Below are 17239 nucleotides of genomic sequence, written 5' to 3'. Positions count from 1 at the left end.
CCCAAACGAGTACTGTGTGACGTGCTACCCGGCAAGTATTCACCGAGGTAGCCGGCTATCTCAGTCGGTAGAGCGTCAGACTCTTATTCCCAGGGTCGTGGGTTCGAGCCAGACGCTGGGCGGAACGGAATTTTGTTCCGCTGCAGGTGTAAATTACAGTTTTTCTGATTAACGAGATTTAATGGAAATAGCAACTTTAAACTTTGCCTACGTCTCTGTCAGTCGCAAGGAAACTGTATTTGAAGGTGAAGGTGATTTTGTAGACATGTGTGAAAGACATGTTCTGAAATGCAAGTGTTGTGGTTTGGAGAGCACATCGGTTACGTGTCAGATGTGTAGCCAAGCAGTAATTTGTCGCCATAGCTGCAAATATTAGCCGGTAATATGAAGTGTTGTCAGCTAAAGTCTGATGGTGCAGACGACCGTAAGGACGAAGTACCCAAGAGCACCGCTAGGCCGCGCCTCTTTAGCTCAGTGGTAGAGCACTGGTGTAATAAACCAGGGGTTGTAAGTTCCATCCTCACAGGAGAAAGATGAATTTTGGAAATCAGTTGCGCGTCGTGGCCGTATAGCAAACAGTACCTGTGATGACGAACAATTAGCGACAGGCGTTTTTTTAAGATTTACTCTCAGATGTGATTAAGGCGAATGGCGCAGATAAAGCATTTGCCAAAGCGGTACAGCATAAGGTGGGACGAGGCAGTCTGAATTACATTTTATAGATGTATTTCTCACATATCTCAGAGCCTCTCGCGATCTCTGTCACGCTTGTGTTTTTCCAGTTCTGAAAAAGAAACATACCGTTTTAATGTAGCAATTGAGCAGTACGAAACCGTCTGAATGTTGCTGTTGACCATTTTTTGCTTGGAGATGCTCTTGAGCTTGAAACACACACAGCAAGACCGGTGTTAACTAGCGAAATGGTCGGCAGAGTGCCGACACCGCGAGTTTTGACTGGCATTTGCACATCTAAAACAACGTCGGAAAGTAACTCGTTCGGCTTTTGAGTCACATAAAGTATGTGTGTTAAATTTGACGGCACTAGCTCTGCTTGTTGTCATGCAATTTCTTTGCCTCTCAGAAATGATTATGACATAAAAGTGAAGTACGTGACGAGTGTGACGTTAGGAAAACATTAGGCAGCATGGAGAGATGCTGTATGGGACCACCCAACCCAAACGAGTACTGTGTGACGTGCTACCCGGCAAGTATTCACCGAGGTAGCCGGCTATCTCAGTCGGTAGAGCGTCAGACACTTAATCCCAGGGTCGTGGGTTCGAGCCAGACGCTGGGCGAAACGGAATTTTGTTCCGCTGCAGGTGTGAATTACCGTTTTTCTGATTAACGAGATTTAATGGAAATAGCAACTTTAAACTTTGCCTACGTCTCTGTCAGTCGCAAGGAAACTGTATTTGAAGGTGAAGGTGATTTTGTAGACATGTGTAAAAGACATGTTCTGAAATGCAAGTGTTGTGGTTTGGAGAGCACATCGGTTACGTGTCAGATGTGTAGCCAAGCAGTAATTTGTCGCCATAGCTGCAAATATTAGCCGATAATATGAATTGTTGTCAGCTAAAGTCTGATGATGCAGACGACCGTAAGGACGAAGTACCCAAGAGTACCGCTAGGCCGCGCCTCTTTAGCTCAGTGGTAGAGCACTGGTCTAATAAACCAGGGGTCGTAAGTTCCATCCTCACAGGAGAAAGATGAATTTTGGAAATCAGTTGCGCGTCGTGGCCGTATAGCAAACAGTACCTGTGATGACGAACAATTAGCGACAGGCGTTTTTTTAAGATTTACTCTCAGATGTGATTAAGGCGAATGGCGCAGATAAAGCATTTGCCAAAGCGGTACAGCATAAGGTGGGACGAGGCAGTCTGAATTACATTTTATAGATGTATTTCTCACATATCTCAGAGTCTCTCGCGATCGTCGTCGTCGCCGCCGCCGCCGCCGCCGCCGCCGCTTCTGCAGAAGTAGCAAATGCGGCGAGGGACGGCCTGCCTTCGATTCCGAATGCACAAATTGTGTGGTCTTGTTTCTCAGTCTATATTTGGTCGGTCTCGTCAGAGGTTGAATGTAACGAATGGGTGGGAAAGAGCAAGGGGCAGCGGCTGTGTAGAACGAAAACACAAATCCTCAGGGGTGTGAGCGTTTCGAGATGAGTTGTATACATGTAAATGTTGATCGTCAGTGACCGTGTGGTCTAATGGATAAGGCGTCGGACTTCGTATCTGAAGATTACAGGTTCGAATGCTGTCACGCTTGTGTTTTTCCAGTTCTGAAAAAGAAACATACCGTTTTAATGTAGCAATTGAGCAGTACGAAACCGTCTGAATGTTGCTGTTGACCATTTTTTGCTTGGAGATGCTCTTGAGCTTGAAACACACACAGCAAGACCGGTGTTAACTAACGAAATGGTCGGCAGAGTGCCGACACCGCGAGTTTTGACTGGCACTTGCACATCTAAAACAACGTCGGAAAGTAACTCGTTCGACTTTTGAGTCACATAAAGTATGTGTGTTAATTTTGACGCCACTAGCTCTGCTTGTTGTCATGCAATTTCTTTGCCTCTCAGAAATGATTATGACATAAAAGTGAAGTACGTGACGAGTGTGACGTTAGGAAAACATTAGGCAGCATGGAGAGATTCTGTATGGGACCACCCAACCCAAACGAGTACTGTGTGACGTGCTACCCGGCAAGTATTCACCGAGGTAGCCGGCTATCTCAGTCGGTAGAGCGTCAGACTCTTATTCCCAGGGTCGTGGGTTCGAGCCAGACGCTGGGCGGAACGGAATTTTGTTCCGCTGCAGGTGTAAATTACAGTTTTTCTGATTAACGAGATTTAATGGAAATAGCAACTTTAAACTTTGCCTACGTCTCTGTCAGTCGCAAGGAAACTGTATTTGAAGGTGAAGGTGATTTTGTAGACATGTGTGAAAGACATGTTCTGAAATGCAAGTGTTGTGGTTTGGAGAGCACATCGGTTACGTGTCAGATGTGTAGCCAAGCAGTAATTTGTCGCCATAGCTGCAAATATTAGCCGGTAATATGAAGTGTTGTCAGCTAAAGTCTGATGGTGCAGACGACCGTAAGGACGAAGTACCCAAGAGTACCGCTAGGCCGCGCCTCTTTAGCTCAGTGGTAGAGCACTGGTGTAATAAACCAGGGGTTGTAAGTTCCATCCTCACAGGAGAAAGATGAATTTTGGAAATCAGTTGCGCGTCGTGGCCGTATAGCAAACAGTACCTGTGATGACGAACAATTAGCGACAGGCGTTTTTTTAAGATTTACTCTCACATGTGATTAAGGCGAATGGCGCAGATAAAGCATTTGCCAAAGCGGTACAGCATAAGGTGGGACGAGGCAGTCTGAATTACATTTTATAGATGTATTTCTCACATATCTCAGAGCCTCTCGCGATCTTCGTCGTCGTCGTCGTCGTCGTCGTCGTCGTCGTCGTCGTCGTCGCCGCCGCTTCTGCAGAAGTAGCAAATGGCCATCGTAGCAAATGCGGCGAGGGACGCCCTGCCTTCGATTCCGAATGCACAAATTGTGTGGTCTTGTTTCTCAGTCTATATTTGGTCGGTCTCGTCAGAGGTTGAATGTAACGAATGGGTGGGAAAGAGCAAGGGGCAGCGGCTGTGTAGAACGAAAACACATATCCTCAGGGGTGTGAGCGTTTCGAGATGAGTCGTATACATGTAAATGTTGGTCGTCAGTGACTGTGTGGCCTAATGGATAAGGCGTCGGACTTCGGATCTGAAGATTACAGGTTCGAATGCTGTCACGCTTGTGTTTTTCCAGTTCTGAAAAAGAAACATACCGTTTTAATGTAGCAATTGAGCAGTACGAAACCGTCTGAATGTTGCTGTTGACCATTTTTTGCTTGGAGATGCTCTTGAGCTTGAAACACACACAGCAAGACCGGTGTTAACTAGCGAAATGGTCGGCAGAGTGCCGACACCGCGAGTTTTGACTGGCATTTGCACATCTAAAACAACGTCGGAAAGTAACTCGTTCGGCTTTTGAGTCACATAAAGTATGTGTGTTAAATTTGACGGCACTAGCTCTGCTTGTTGTCATGCAATTTCTTTGCCTCTCAGAAATGATTATGACATAAAAGTGAAGTACGTGACGAGTGTGACGTTAGGAAAACATTAGGCAGCATGGAGAGATTCTGTATGGGACCACCCAACCCAAACGAGTACTGTGTGACGTGCTACCCGGCAAGTATTCACCGAGGTAGCCGGCTATCTCAGTCGGTAGAGCGTCAGACTCTTATTCCCAGGGTCGTGGGTTCGAGCCAGACGCTGGGCGGAACGGAATTTTGTTCCGCTGCAGGTGTAAATTACAGTTTTTCTGATTAACGAGATTTAATGGAAATAGCAACTTTAAACTTTGCCTACGTCTCTGTCAGTCGCAAGGAAACTGTATTTGAAGGTGAAGGTGATTTTGTAGACATGTGTGAAAGACATGTTCTGAAATGCAAGTGTTGTGGTTTGGAGAGCACATCGGTTACGTGTCAGATGTGTAGCCAAGCAGTAATTTGTCGCCATAGCTGCAAATATTAGCCGGTAATATGAAGTGTTGTCAGCTAAAGTCTGATGGTGCAGACGACCGTAAGGACGAAGTACCCAAGAGTACCGCTAGGCCGCGCCTCTTTAGCTCAGTGGTAGAGCACTGGTGTAATAAACCAGGGGTTGTAAGTTCCATCCTCACAGGAGAAAGATGAATTTTGGAAATCAGTTGCGCGTCGTGGCCGTATAGCAAACAGTACCTGTGATGACGAACAATTAGCGACAGGCGTTTTTTTAAGATTTACTCTCAGATGTGATTAAGGCGAATGGCGCAGATAAAGCATTTGCCAAAGCGGTACAGCATAAGGTGGGACGAGGCAGTCTGAATTACATTTTATAGATGTATTTCTCACATATCTCAGAGCCTCTCGCGATCTTCGTCGTCGTCGTCGTCGTCGTCGTCGTCGTCGCCGCCGCCGCTTCTGCAGAAGTAGCAAATGGCCATCGTAGCAAATGCGGCGAGGGACGCCCTGCCTTCGATTCCGAATGCACAAATTGTGTGGTCTTGTTTCTCAGTCTATATTTGGTCGGTCTCGTCAGAGGTTGAATGTAACGAATGGGTGGGAAAGAGCAAGGGGCAGCGGCTGTGTAGAACGAAAACACATATCCTCAGGGGTGTGAGCGTTTCGAGATGAGTCGTATACATGTAAATGTTGGTCGTCAGTGACTGTGTGGCCTAATGGATAAGGCGTCGGACTTCGGATCTGAAGATTACAGGTTCGAATGCTGTCACGCTTGTGTTTTTCCAGTTCTGAAAAAGAAACATACCGTTTTAATGTAGCAATTGAGCAGTACGAAACCGTCTGAATGTTGCTGTTGACCATTTTTTGCTTGGAGATGCTCTTGAGCTTGAAACACACACAGCAAGACCGGTGTTAACTAGCGAAATGGTCGGCAGAGTGCCGACACCGCGAGTTTTGACTGGCATTTGCACATCTAAAACAACGTCGGAAAGTAACTCGTTCGGCTTTTGAGTCACATAAAGTATGTGTGTTAAATTTGACGGCACTAGCTCTGCTTGTTGTCATGCAATTTCTTTGCCTCTCAGAAATGATTATGACATAAAAGTGAAGTACGTGACGAGTGTGACGTTAGGAAAACATTAGGCAGCATGGAGAGATGCTGTATGGGACCACCCAACCCAAACGAGTACTGTGTGACGTGCTACCCGGCAAGTATTCACCGAGGTAGCCGGCTATCTCAGTCGGTAGAGCGTCAGACACTTAATCCCAGGGTCGTGGGTGCGAGCCAGACGCTGGGCGAAACGGAATTTTGTTCCGCTGCAGGTGTAAATTACCGTTTTTCTGATTAACGAGATTTAATGGAAATAGCAACTTTAAACTTTGCCTACGTCTCTGTCAGTCGCAAGGAAACTGTATTTGAAGGTGAAGGTGATTTTGTAGACATGTGTAAAAGACATGTTCTGAAATGCAAGTGTTGTGGTTTGGAGAGCACATCGGTTACGTGTCAGATGTGTAGCCAAGCAGTAATTTGTCGCCATAGCTGCAAATATTAGCCGATAATATGAATTGTTGTCAGCTAAAGTCTGATGATGCAGACGACCGTAAGGACGAAGTACCCAAGAGTACCGCTAGGCCGCGCCTCTTTAGCTCAGTGGTAGAGCACTGGTCTAATAAACCAGGGGTCGCAAGTTCCATCCTCACAGGAGAAAGATGAATTTTGGAAATCAGTTGCGCGTCGTGGCCGTATAGCAAACAGTACCTGTGATGACGAACAATTAGCGACAGGCGTTTTTTTAAGATTTACTCTCAGATGTGATTAAGGCGAATGGCGCAGATAAAGCATTTGCCAAAGCGGTACAGCATAAGGTGGGACGAGGCAGTCTGAATTACATTTTATAGATGTATTTCTCACATATCTCAGAGTCTCTCGCGATCGTCGTCGTCGTCGTCGTCGCCGCCGCCGCTTCTGCAGAAGTAGCAAATGCGGCGAGGGACGGCCTGCCTTCGATTCCGAATGCACAAATTGTGTGGTCTTGTTTCTCAGTCTATATTTGGTCGGTCTCGTCAGAGGTTGAATGTAACGAATGGGTGGGAAAGAGCAAGAGGCAGCGGCTGTGTAGAACGAAAACACATATCCTCAGGGGTGTGAGCGTTTCGAGATGAGTTGTATACATGTAAATGTTGATCGTCAGTGACTGTGTGGCCTAATGGATAAGGCGTCGGACTTCGGATCTGAAGATTACAGGTTCGAATGCTGTCACGCTTGTGTTTTTCCAGTTCTGAAAAAGAAACATACCGTTTTAATGTAGCAATTGAGCAGTACGAAACCGTCTGAATGTTGCTGTTGACCATTTTTTGCTTGGAGATGCTCTTGAGCTTGAAACACACACAGCAAGACCGGTGTTAACTAGCGAAATGGTCGGCAGAGTGCCGACACCGCGAGTTTTGACTGGCATTTGCACATCTAAAACAACGTCGGAAAGTAACTCGTTCGACTTTTGAGTCACATAAAGTATGTGTGTTAAATTTGACGGCACTAGCTCTGCTTGTTGTCATGCAATTTCTTTGCCTCTCAGAAATGATTATGACATAAAAGTGAAGTACGTGACGAGTGTGACGTTAGGAAAACATTAGGCAGCATGGAGAGATGCTGTATGGGACCACCCAACCCAAACGAGTACTGTGTGACGTGCTACCCGGCAAGTATTCACCGAGGTAGCCGGCTATCTCAGTCGGTAGAGCGTCAGACACTTAATCCCAGGGTCGTGGGTTCGAGCCAGACGCTGGGCGAAACGGAATTTTGTTCCGCTGCAGGTGTAAATTACCGTTTTTCTGATTAACGAGATTTAATGGAAATAGCAACTTTAAACTTTGCCTACGTCTCTGTCAGTCGCAAGGAAACTGTATTTGAAGGTGAAGGTGATTTTGTAGACATGTGTAAAAGACATGTTCTGAAATGCAAGTGTTGTGGTTTGGAGAGCACATCGGTTACGTGTCAGATGTGTAGCCAAGCAGTAATTTGTCGCCATAGCTGCAAATATTAGCCGATAATATGAATTGTTGTCAGCTAAAGTCTGATGATGCAGACGACCGTAAGGACGAAGTACCCAAGAGTACCGCTAGGCCGCGCCTCTTTAGCTCAGTGGTAGAGTACTGGTCTAATAAACCAGGGGTCGTAAGTTCCATCCTCACAGGAGAAAGATGAATTTTGGAAATCAGTTGCGCGTCGTGGCCGTATAGCAAACAGTACCTGTGATGACGAACAATTAGCGACAGGCGTTTTTTTAAGATTTACTCTCAGATGTGATTAAGGCGAATGGCGCAGATAAAGCATTTGCCAAAGCGGTACAGCATAAGGTGGGACGAGGCAGTCTGAATTACATTTTATAGATGTATTTCTCACATATCTCAGAGTCTCTCGCGATCGTCGTCGTCGTCGTCGTCGTCGTCGTCGTCGTCGTCGTCGTCGTCGTCGTCGCCGCCGCCGCTTCTGCAGAAGTAGCAAATGCGGCGAGGGACGGCCTGCCTTCGATTCCGAATGCACAAATTGTGTGGTCTTCTTTCTCAGTCTATATTTGGTCGGTCTCGTCAGAGGTTGAATGTAACGAATGGGTGGGAAAGAGCAAGGGGCAGCGGCTGTGTAGAACGAAAACACAAATCCTCAGGGGTGTGAGCGTTTCGAGATGAGTTGTATACATGTAAATGTTGATCGTCAGTGACTGTGTGGCCTAATGGATAAGGCGTCGGACTTCGGATCTGAAGATTACAGGTTCGAATGCTGTCACGCTTGTGTTTTTCCAGTTCTGAAAAAGAAACATACCGTTTTAATGTAGCAATTGAGCAGTACGAAACCGTCTGAATGTTGACCATTTTTTGCTTGGAGATGCTCTTGAGCTTGAAACACACACAGCAAGACCGGTGTTAACTAGCGAAATGGTCGGCAGAGTGCCGACACCGCGAGTTTTGACTGGCATTTGCACATCTAAAACAACGTCGGAAAGTAACTCGTTCGACTTTTGAGTCACATAAAGTATGTGTGTTAAATTTGACGGCACTAGCTCTGCTTGTTGTCATGCAATTTCTTTGCCTCTCAGAAATGATTATGACATAAAAGTGAAGTACGTGACGAGTGTGACGTTAGGAAAACATTAGGCAGCATGGAGAGATGCTGTATGGGACCACCCAACCCAAACGAGTACTGTGTGACGTGCTACCCGGCAAGTATTCACCGAGGTAGCCGGCTATCTCAGTCGGTAGAGCGTCAGACACTTAATCCCAGGGTCGTGGGTTCGAGCCAGACGCTGGGCGAAACGGAATTTTGTTCCGCTGCAGGTGTAAATTACCGTTTTTCTGATTAACGAGATTTAATGGAAATAGCAACTTTAAACTTTGCCTACGTCTCTGTCAGTCGCAAGGAAACTGTATTTGAAGGTGAAGGTGATTTTGTAGACATGTGTAAAAGACATGTTCTGAAATGCAAGTGTTGTGGTTTGGAGAGCACATCGGTTACGTGTCAGATGTGTAGCCAAGCAGTAATTTGTCGCCATAGCTGCAAATATTAGCCGATAATATGAATTGTTGTCAGCTAAAGTCTGATGATGCAGACGACCGTAAGGACGAAGTACCCAAGAGTACCGCTAGGCCGCGCCTCTTTAGCTCAGTGGTAGAGCACTGGTCTAATAAACCAGGGGTCGCAAGTTCCATCCTCACAGGAGAAAGATGAATTTTGGAAATCAGTTGCGCGTCGTGGCCGTATAGCAAACAGTACCTGTGATGACGAACAATTAGCGACAGGCGTTTTTTTAAGATTTACTCTCAGATGTGATTAAGGCGAATGGCGCAGATAAAGCATTTGCCAAAGCGGTACAGCATAAGGTGGGACGAGGCAGTCTGAATTACATTTTATAGATGTATTTCTCACATATCTCAGAGTCTCTCGTCGTCGTCGTCGTCGTCGTCGTCGTCGTCGTCGTCGTCGTCGCCGCCGCCGCTTCTGCAGAAGTAGCAAATGCGGCGAGGGACGGCCTGCCTTCGATTCCGAATGCACAAATTGTGTGGTCTTGTTTCTCAGTCTATATTTGGTCGGTCTCGTCAGAGGTTGAATGTAACGAATGGGTGGGAAAGAGCAAGGGGCAGCGGCTGTGTAGAACGAAAACACAAATCCTCAGGGGTGTGAGCGTTTCGAGATGAGTTGTATACATGTAAATGTTGATCGTCAGTGACTGTGTGGCCTAATGGATAAGGCGTCGGACTTCGGATCTGAAGATTACAGGTTCGAATGCTGTCACGTTTGTGTTTTTCCAGTTCTGAAAAAGAAACATACCGTTTTAATGTAGCAATTGAGCAGTACGAAACCGTCTGAATGTTGCTGTTGACCATTTTTTGCTTGGAGATGCTCTTGAGCTTGAAACACACACAGCAAGACCGGTGTTAACTAGCGAAATGGTCGGCAGAGTGCCGACACCGCGAGTTTTGACTGGCATTTGCACATCTAAAACAACGTCGGAAAGTAACTCGTTCGACTTTTGAGTCACATAAAGTATGTGTGTTAAATTTGACGGCACTAGCTCTGCTTGTTGTCATGCAATTTCTTTGCCTCTCAGAAATGATTATGACATAAAAGTGAAGTACGTGACGAGTGTGACGTTAGGAAAACATTAGGCAGCATGGAGAGATGCTGTATGGGACCACCCAACCCAAACGAGTACTGTGTGACGTGCTACCCGGCAAGTATTCACCGAGGTAGCCGGCTATCTCAGTCGGTAGAGCGTCAGACACTTAATCCCAGGGTCGTGGGTTCGAGCCAGACGCTGGGCGAAACGGAATTTTGTTCCGCTGCAGGTGTAAATTACCGTTTTTCTGATTAACGAGATTTAATGGAAATAGCAACTTTAAACTTTGCCTACGTCTCTGTCAGTCGCAAGGAAACTGTATTTGAAGGTGAAGGTGATTTTGTAGACATGTGTAAAAGACATGTTCTGAAATGCAAGTGTTGTGGTTTGGAGAGCACATCGGTTACGTGTCAGATGTGTAGCCAAGCAGTAATTTGTCGCCATAGCTGCAAATATTAGCCGATAATATGAATTGTTGTCAGCTAAAGTCTGATGATGCAGACGACCGTAAGGACGAAGTACCCAAGAGTACCGCTAGGCCGCGCCTCTTTAGCTCAGTGGTAGGGTACTGGTCTAATAAACCAGGGGTCGTAAGTTCCATCCTCACAGGAGAAAGATGAATTTTGGAAATCAGTTGCGCGTCGTGGCCGTATAGCAAACAGTACCTGTGATGACGAACAATTAGCGACAGGCGTTTTTTTAAGATTTACTCTCAGATGTGATTAAGGCGAATGGCGCAGATAAAGCATTTGCCAAAGCGGTACAGCATAAGGTGGGACGAGGCAGTCTGAATTACATTTTATAGATGTATTTCTCACATATCTCAGAGTCTCTCGCGATCGTCGTCGTCGTCGTCGTCGCCGCCGCTTCTGCAGAAGTAGCAAATGCGGCGAGGGACGGCCTGCCTTCGATTCCGAATGCACAAATTGTGTGGTCTTGTTTCTCAGTCTATATTTGGTCGGTCTCGTCAGAGGTTGAATGTAACAAATGGGTGGGAAAGAGCAAGGGGCAGCGGCTGTGTAGAACGAAAACACATATCCTCAGGGGTGTGAGCGTTTCGAGATGAGTCGTATACATGTAAATGTTGGTCGTCAGTGACTGTGTGGCCTAATGGATAAGGCGTCGGACTTCGGATCTGAAGATTACAGGTTCGAATACTGTCACGCTTGTGTTTTTCCAGTTCTGAAAAAGAAACATACCGTTTTAATGTAGCAATTGAGCAGTACGAAACCGTCTGATTGTTGCTGTTGACCATTTTTTGCTTGGAGATGCTCTTGAGCTTGAAACACACACAGCAAGACCGGTGTTAACTAGCGAAATGGTCGGCAGAGTGCCGACACCGCGAGTTTTGACTGGCATTTGCACATCTAAAACAACGTCGGAAAGTAACTCGTTCGGCTTTTGAGTCACATAAAGTATGTGTGTTAAATTTGACGGCACTAGCTCTGCTTGTTGTCATGCAATTTCTTTGCCTCTCAGAAATGATTATGACATAAAAGTGAAGTACGTGACGAGTGTGACGTTAGGAAAACATTAGGCAGCATGGAGAGATGCTGTATGGGACCACCCAACCCAAACGAGTACTGTGTGACGTGCTACCCGGCAAGTATTCACCGAGGTAGCCGGCTATCTCAGTCGGTAGAGCGTCAGACTCTTATTCCCAGGGTCGTGGGTTCGAGCCAGACGCTGGGCGGAACGGAATTTTGTTCCGCTGCAGGTGTAAATTACCGTTTTTCTGATTAACGAGATTTAATGGAAATAGCAACTTTAAACTTTGCCTACGTCTCTGTCAGTCGCAAGGAAACTGTATTTGAAGGTGAAGGTGATTTTGTAGACATGTGTGAAAGACATGTTCTGAAATGCAAGTGTTGTGGTTTGGAGAGCACATCGGTTACGTGTCAGATGTGTAGCCAAGCAGTAATTTGTCGCCATAGCTGCAAATATTAGCCGATAATATGAATTGTTGTCAGCTAAAGTCTGATGATGCAGACGACCGTAAGGACGAAGTACCCAAGAGTACCGCTAGGCCGCGCCTCTTTAGCTCAGTGGTAGAGCACTGGTCTAATAAACCAGGGGTCGTAAGTTCCATCCTCACAGGAGAAAGATGAATTTTGGAAATCAGTTGCGCGTCGTGGCCGTATAGCAAACAGTACCTGTGATGACGAACAATTAGCGACAGGCGTTTTTTTAAGATTTACTCTCAGATGTGATTAAGGCGAATGGCGCAGATAAAGCATTTGCCAAAGCGGTACAGCATAAGGTGGGACGAGGCAGTCTGAATTACATTTTATAGATGTATTTCTCACATATCTCAGAGTCTCTCGCGATCGTCGTCGTCGTCGTCGTCGTCGTCGTCGTCGTCGCTTCTGCAGAAGTAGCAAATGGCCATCGTAGCAAATGCGGCGAGGGACGCCCTGCCTTCGATTCCGAATGCACAAAGTGTGTGGTCTTGTTTCTCAGTCTATATTTGGTCGGTCTCGTCAGAGGTTGAATGTAACGAATGGGTGGGAAAGAGCAAGGGGCAGCGGCTGTGTAGAACGAAAACACAAATCCTCAGGGGTGTGAGCGTTTCGAGATGAGTCGTATACATGTAAATGTTGGTCGTCAGTGACCGTGTGGCCTAATGGATAAGGCGTCGGACTTCGGCTCTGAAGATTACAGGTTCGAATGCTGTCACGCTTGTGTTTTTCCAGTTCTGAAAAAGAAACATACCGTTTTAATGTAGCAATTGAGCAGTACGAAACCGTCTGAATGTTGCTGTTGACCATTTTTTGCTTGGAGATGCTCTTGAGCTTGAAACACACACAGCAAGACCGGTGTTAACTAACGAAATGGTCGGCAGAGTGCCGACACCGCGAGTTTTGACTGGCACTTGCACATCTAAAACAACGTCGGAAAGTAACTCGTTCGGCTTTTGAGTCACATAAAGTATGTGTGTTAATTTTGACGCCACTAGCTCTGCTTGTTGTCATGCAATTTCTTTGCCTCTCAGAAATGATTATGACATAAAAGTGAAGTGCGTGACGAGTGTGACGTTAGGAAAACATTAGGCAGCATGGAGAGATGCTGTATGGGACCACAAAACCCAAACGAGTACTGTGTGACGTGCTACCCGGCAAATATTCACCCAGGTAGCCGGCTATCTCAGTCGGTAGAGCGTCAGACACTTAATCCCAGGGTCGTGGGTTCGAGCCAGACGCTGGGCGAAACGGAATTTTGTTCCGCTGCAGGTGTAAATTACCGTTTTTCTGATTAACGAGATTTAATGGAAATAGCAACTTTAAACTTTGCCTACGTCTCTGTCAGTCGCAAGGAAACTGTATTTGAAGGTGAAGGTGATGTTGTAGACATGTGTAAAAGACATGTTCTGAAATGCAAGTGTTGTGGTTTGGAGAGCACATCGGTTACGTGTCAGATGTGTAGCCAAGCAGTAATTTGTCGCCATAGCTGCAAATATTAGCCGATAATATGAATTGTTGTCAGCTAAAGTCTGATGATGCAGACGACCGTAAGGACGAAGTACCCAAGAGTACCGCTAGGCCGCGCCTCTTTAGCTCAGTGGTAGAGCACTGGTCTAATAAACCAGGGGTCGTAAGTTCCATCCTCACAGGAGAAAGATGAATTTTGGAAATCAGTTGTGCGTCGTGGCCGTATAGCAAACAGTACCTGTGATGACGAACAATTAGCGACAGGCGTTTTTTTAAGATTTACTCTCAGATGTGATTAAGGCGAATGGCGCAGATAAAGCATTTGCCAAAGCGGTACAGCATAAGGTGGGACGAGGCAGTCTGAATTACATTTTATAGATGTATTTCTCACATATCTCAGAGCCTCTCGCGATCTTCGTCGTCGTCGTCGTCGTCGTCGTCGTCGTCGCCGCCGCCGCTTCTGCAGAAGTAGCAAATGGCCATCGTAGCAAATGCGGCGAGGGACGCCCTGCCTTCGATTCCGAATGCACAAATTGTGTGGTCTTGTTTCTCAGTCTATATTTGGTCGGTCTCGTCAGAGGTTGAATGTAACGAATGGGTGGGAAAGAGCAAGGGGCAGCGGCTGTGTAGAACGAAAACACATATCCTCAGGGGTGTGAGCGTTTCGAGATGAGTCGTATACATGTAAATGTTGGTCGTCAGTGACTGTGTGGCCTAATGGATAAGGCGTCGGACTTCGGATCTGAAGATTACAGGTTCGAATGCTGTCACGCTTGTGTTTTTCCAGTTCTGAAAAAGAAACATACCGTTTTAATGTAGCAATTGAGCAGTACGAAACCGTCTGAATGTTGCTGTTGACCATTTTTTGCTTGGAGATGCTCTTGAGCTTGAAACACACACAGCAAGACCGGTGTTAACTAGCGAAATGGTCGGCAGAGTGCCGACACCGCGAGTTTTGACTGGCATTTGCACATCTAAAACAACGTCGGAAAGTAACTCGTTCGGCTTTTGAGTCACATAAAGTATGTGTGTTAAATTTGACGGCACTAGCTCTGCTTGTTGTCATGCAATTTCTTTGCCTCTCAGAAATGATTATGACATAAAAGTGAAGTACGTGACGAGTGTGACGTTAGGAAAACATTAGGCAGCATGGAGAGATGCTGTATGGGACCACCCAACCCAAACGAGTACTGTGTGACGTGCTACCCGGCAAGTATTCACCGAGGTAGCCGGCTATCTCAGTCGGTAGAGCGTCAGACACTTAATCCCAGGGTCGTGGGTGCGAGCCAGACGCTGGGCGAAACGGAATTTTGTTCCGCTGCAGGTGTAAATTACCGTTTTTCTGATTAACGAGATTTAATGGAAATAGCAACTTTAAACTTTGCCTACGTCTCTGTCAGTCGCAAGGAAACTGTATTTGAAGGTGAAGGTGATTTTGTAGACATGTGTAAAAGACATGTTCTGAAATGCAAGTGTTGTGGTTTGGAGAGCACATCGGTTACGTGTCAGATGTGTAGCCAAGCAGTAATTTGTCGCCATAGCTGCAAATATTAGCCGATAATATGAATTGTTGTCAGCTAAAGTCTGATGATGCAGACGACCGTAAGGACGAAGTACCCAAGAGTACCGCTAGGCCGCGCCTCTTTAGCTCAGTGGTAGAGCACTGGTCTAATAAACCAGGGGTCGCAAGTTCCATCCTCACAGGAGAAAGATGAATTTTGGAAATCAGTTGCGCGTCGTGGCCGTATAGCAAACAGTACCTGTGATGACGAACAATTAGCGACAGGCGTTTTTTTAAGATTTACTCTCAGATGTGATTAAGGCGAATGGCGCAGATAAAGCATTTGCCAAAGCGGTACAGCATAAGGTGGGACGAGGCAGTCTGAATTACATTTTATAGATGTATTTCTCACATATCTCAGAGTCTCTCGCGATCGTCGTCGTCGTCGTCGTCGCCGCCGCCGCTTCTGCAGAAGTAGCAAATGCGGCGAGGGACGGCCTGCCTTCGATTCCGAATGCACAAATTGTGTGGTCTTGTTTCTCAGTCTATATTTGGTCGGTCTCGTCAGAGGTTGAATGTAACGAATGGGTGGGAAAGAGCAAGGGGCAGCGGCTGTGTAGAACGAAAACACATATCCTCAGGGGTGTGAGCGTTTCGAGATGAGTTGTATACATGTAAATGTTGATCGTCAGTGACTGTGTGGCCTAATGGATAAGGCGTCGGACTTCGGATCTGAAGATTACAGGTTCGAATGCTGTCACGCTTGTGTTTTTCCAGTTCTGAAAAAGAAACATACCGTTTTAATGTAGCAATTGAGCAGTACGAAACCGTCTGAATGTTGCTGTTGACCATTTTTTGCTTGGAGATGCTCTTGAGCTTGAAACACACACAGCAAGACCGGTGTTAACTAGCGAAATGGTCGGCAGAGTGCCGACACCGCGAGTTTTGACTGGCATTTGCACATCTAAAACAACGTCGGAAAGTAACTCGTTCGACTTTTGAGTCACATAAAGTATGTGTGTTAAATTTGACGGCACTAGCTCTGCTTGTTGTCATGCAATTTCTTTGCCTCTCAGAAATGATTATGACATAAAAGTGAAGTACGTGACGAGTGTGACGTTAGGAAAACATTAGGCAGCATGGAGAGATGCTGTATGGGACCACCCAACCCAAACGAGTACTGTGTGACGTGCTACCCGGCAAGTATTCACCGAGGTAGCCGGCTATCTCAGTCGGTAGAGCGTCAGACACTTAATCCCAGGGTCGTGGGTTCGAGCCAGACGCTGGGCGAAACGGAATTTTGTTCCGCTGCAGGTGTAAATTACCGTTTTTCTGATTAACGAGATTTAATGGAAATAGCAACTTTAAACTTTGCCTACGTCTCTGTCAGTCGCAAGGAAACTGTATTTGAAGGTGAAGGTGATTTTGTAGACATGTGTAAAAGACATGTTCTGAAATGCAAGTGTTGTGGTTTGGAGAGCACATCGGTTACGTGTCAGATGTGTAGCCAAGCAGTAATTTGTCGCCATAGCTGCAAATATTAGCCGATAATATGAATTGTTGTCAGCTAAAGTCTGATGATGCAGACGACCGTAAGGACGAAGTACCCAAGAGTACCGCTAGGCCGCGCCTCTTTAGCTCAGTGGTAGAGTACTGGTCTAATAAACCAGGGGTCGTAAGTTCCATCCTCACAGGAGAAAGATGAATTTTGGAAATCAGTTGCGCGTCGTGGCCGTATAGCAAACAGTACCTGTGATGACGAACAATTAGCGACAGGCGTTTTTTTAAGATTTACTCTCAGATGTGATTAAGGCGAATGGCGCAGATAAAGCATTTGCCAAAGCGGTACAGCATAAGGTGGGACGAGGCAGTCTGAATTACATTTTATAGATGTATTTCTCACATATCTCAGAGTCTCTCGCGATCGTCGTCGTCGTCGTCGTCGTCGTCGTCGTCGTCGTCGTCGTCGTCGTCGTCGCCGCCGCCGCTTCTGCAGAAGTAGCAAATGCGGCGAGGGACGGCCTGCCTTCGATTCCGAATGCACAAATTGTGTGGTCTTCTTTCTCAGTCTATATTTGGTCGGTCTCGTCAGAGGTTGAATGTAACGAATGGGTGGGAAAGAGCAAGGGGCAGCGGCTGTGTAGAACGAAAA

The sequence above is a fragment of the Schistocerca gregaria genome, chromosome 2 (genome assembly GCF_023897955.1).
Source record: "Schistocerca gregaria isolate iqSchGreg1 chromosome 2, iqSchGreg1.2, whole genome shotgun sequence".
NCBI lineage: Eukaryota > Metazoa > Arthropoda > Insecta > Orthoptera > Acrididae > Schistocerca > Schistocerca gregaria.
This window is presented reverse-complemented; position numbering follows the sequence as displayed.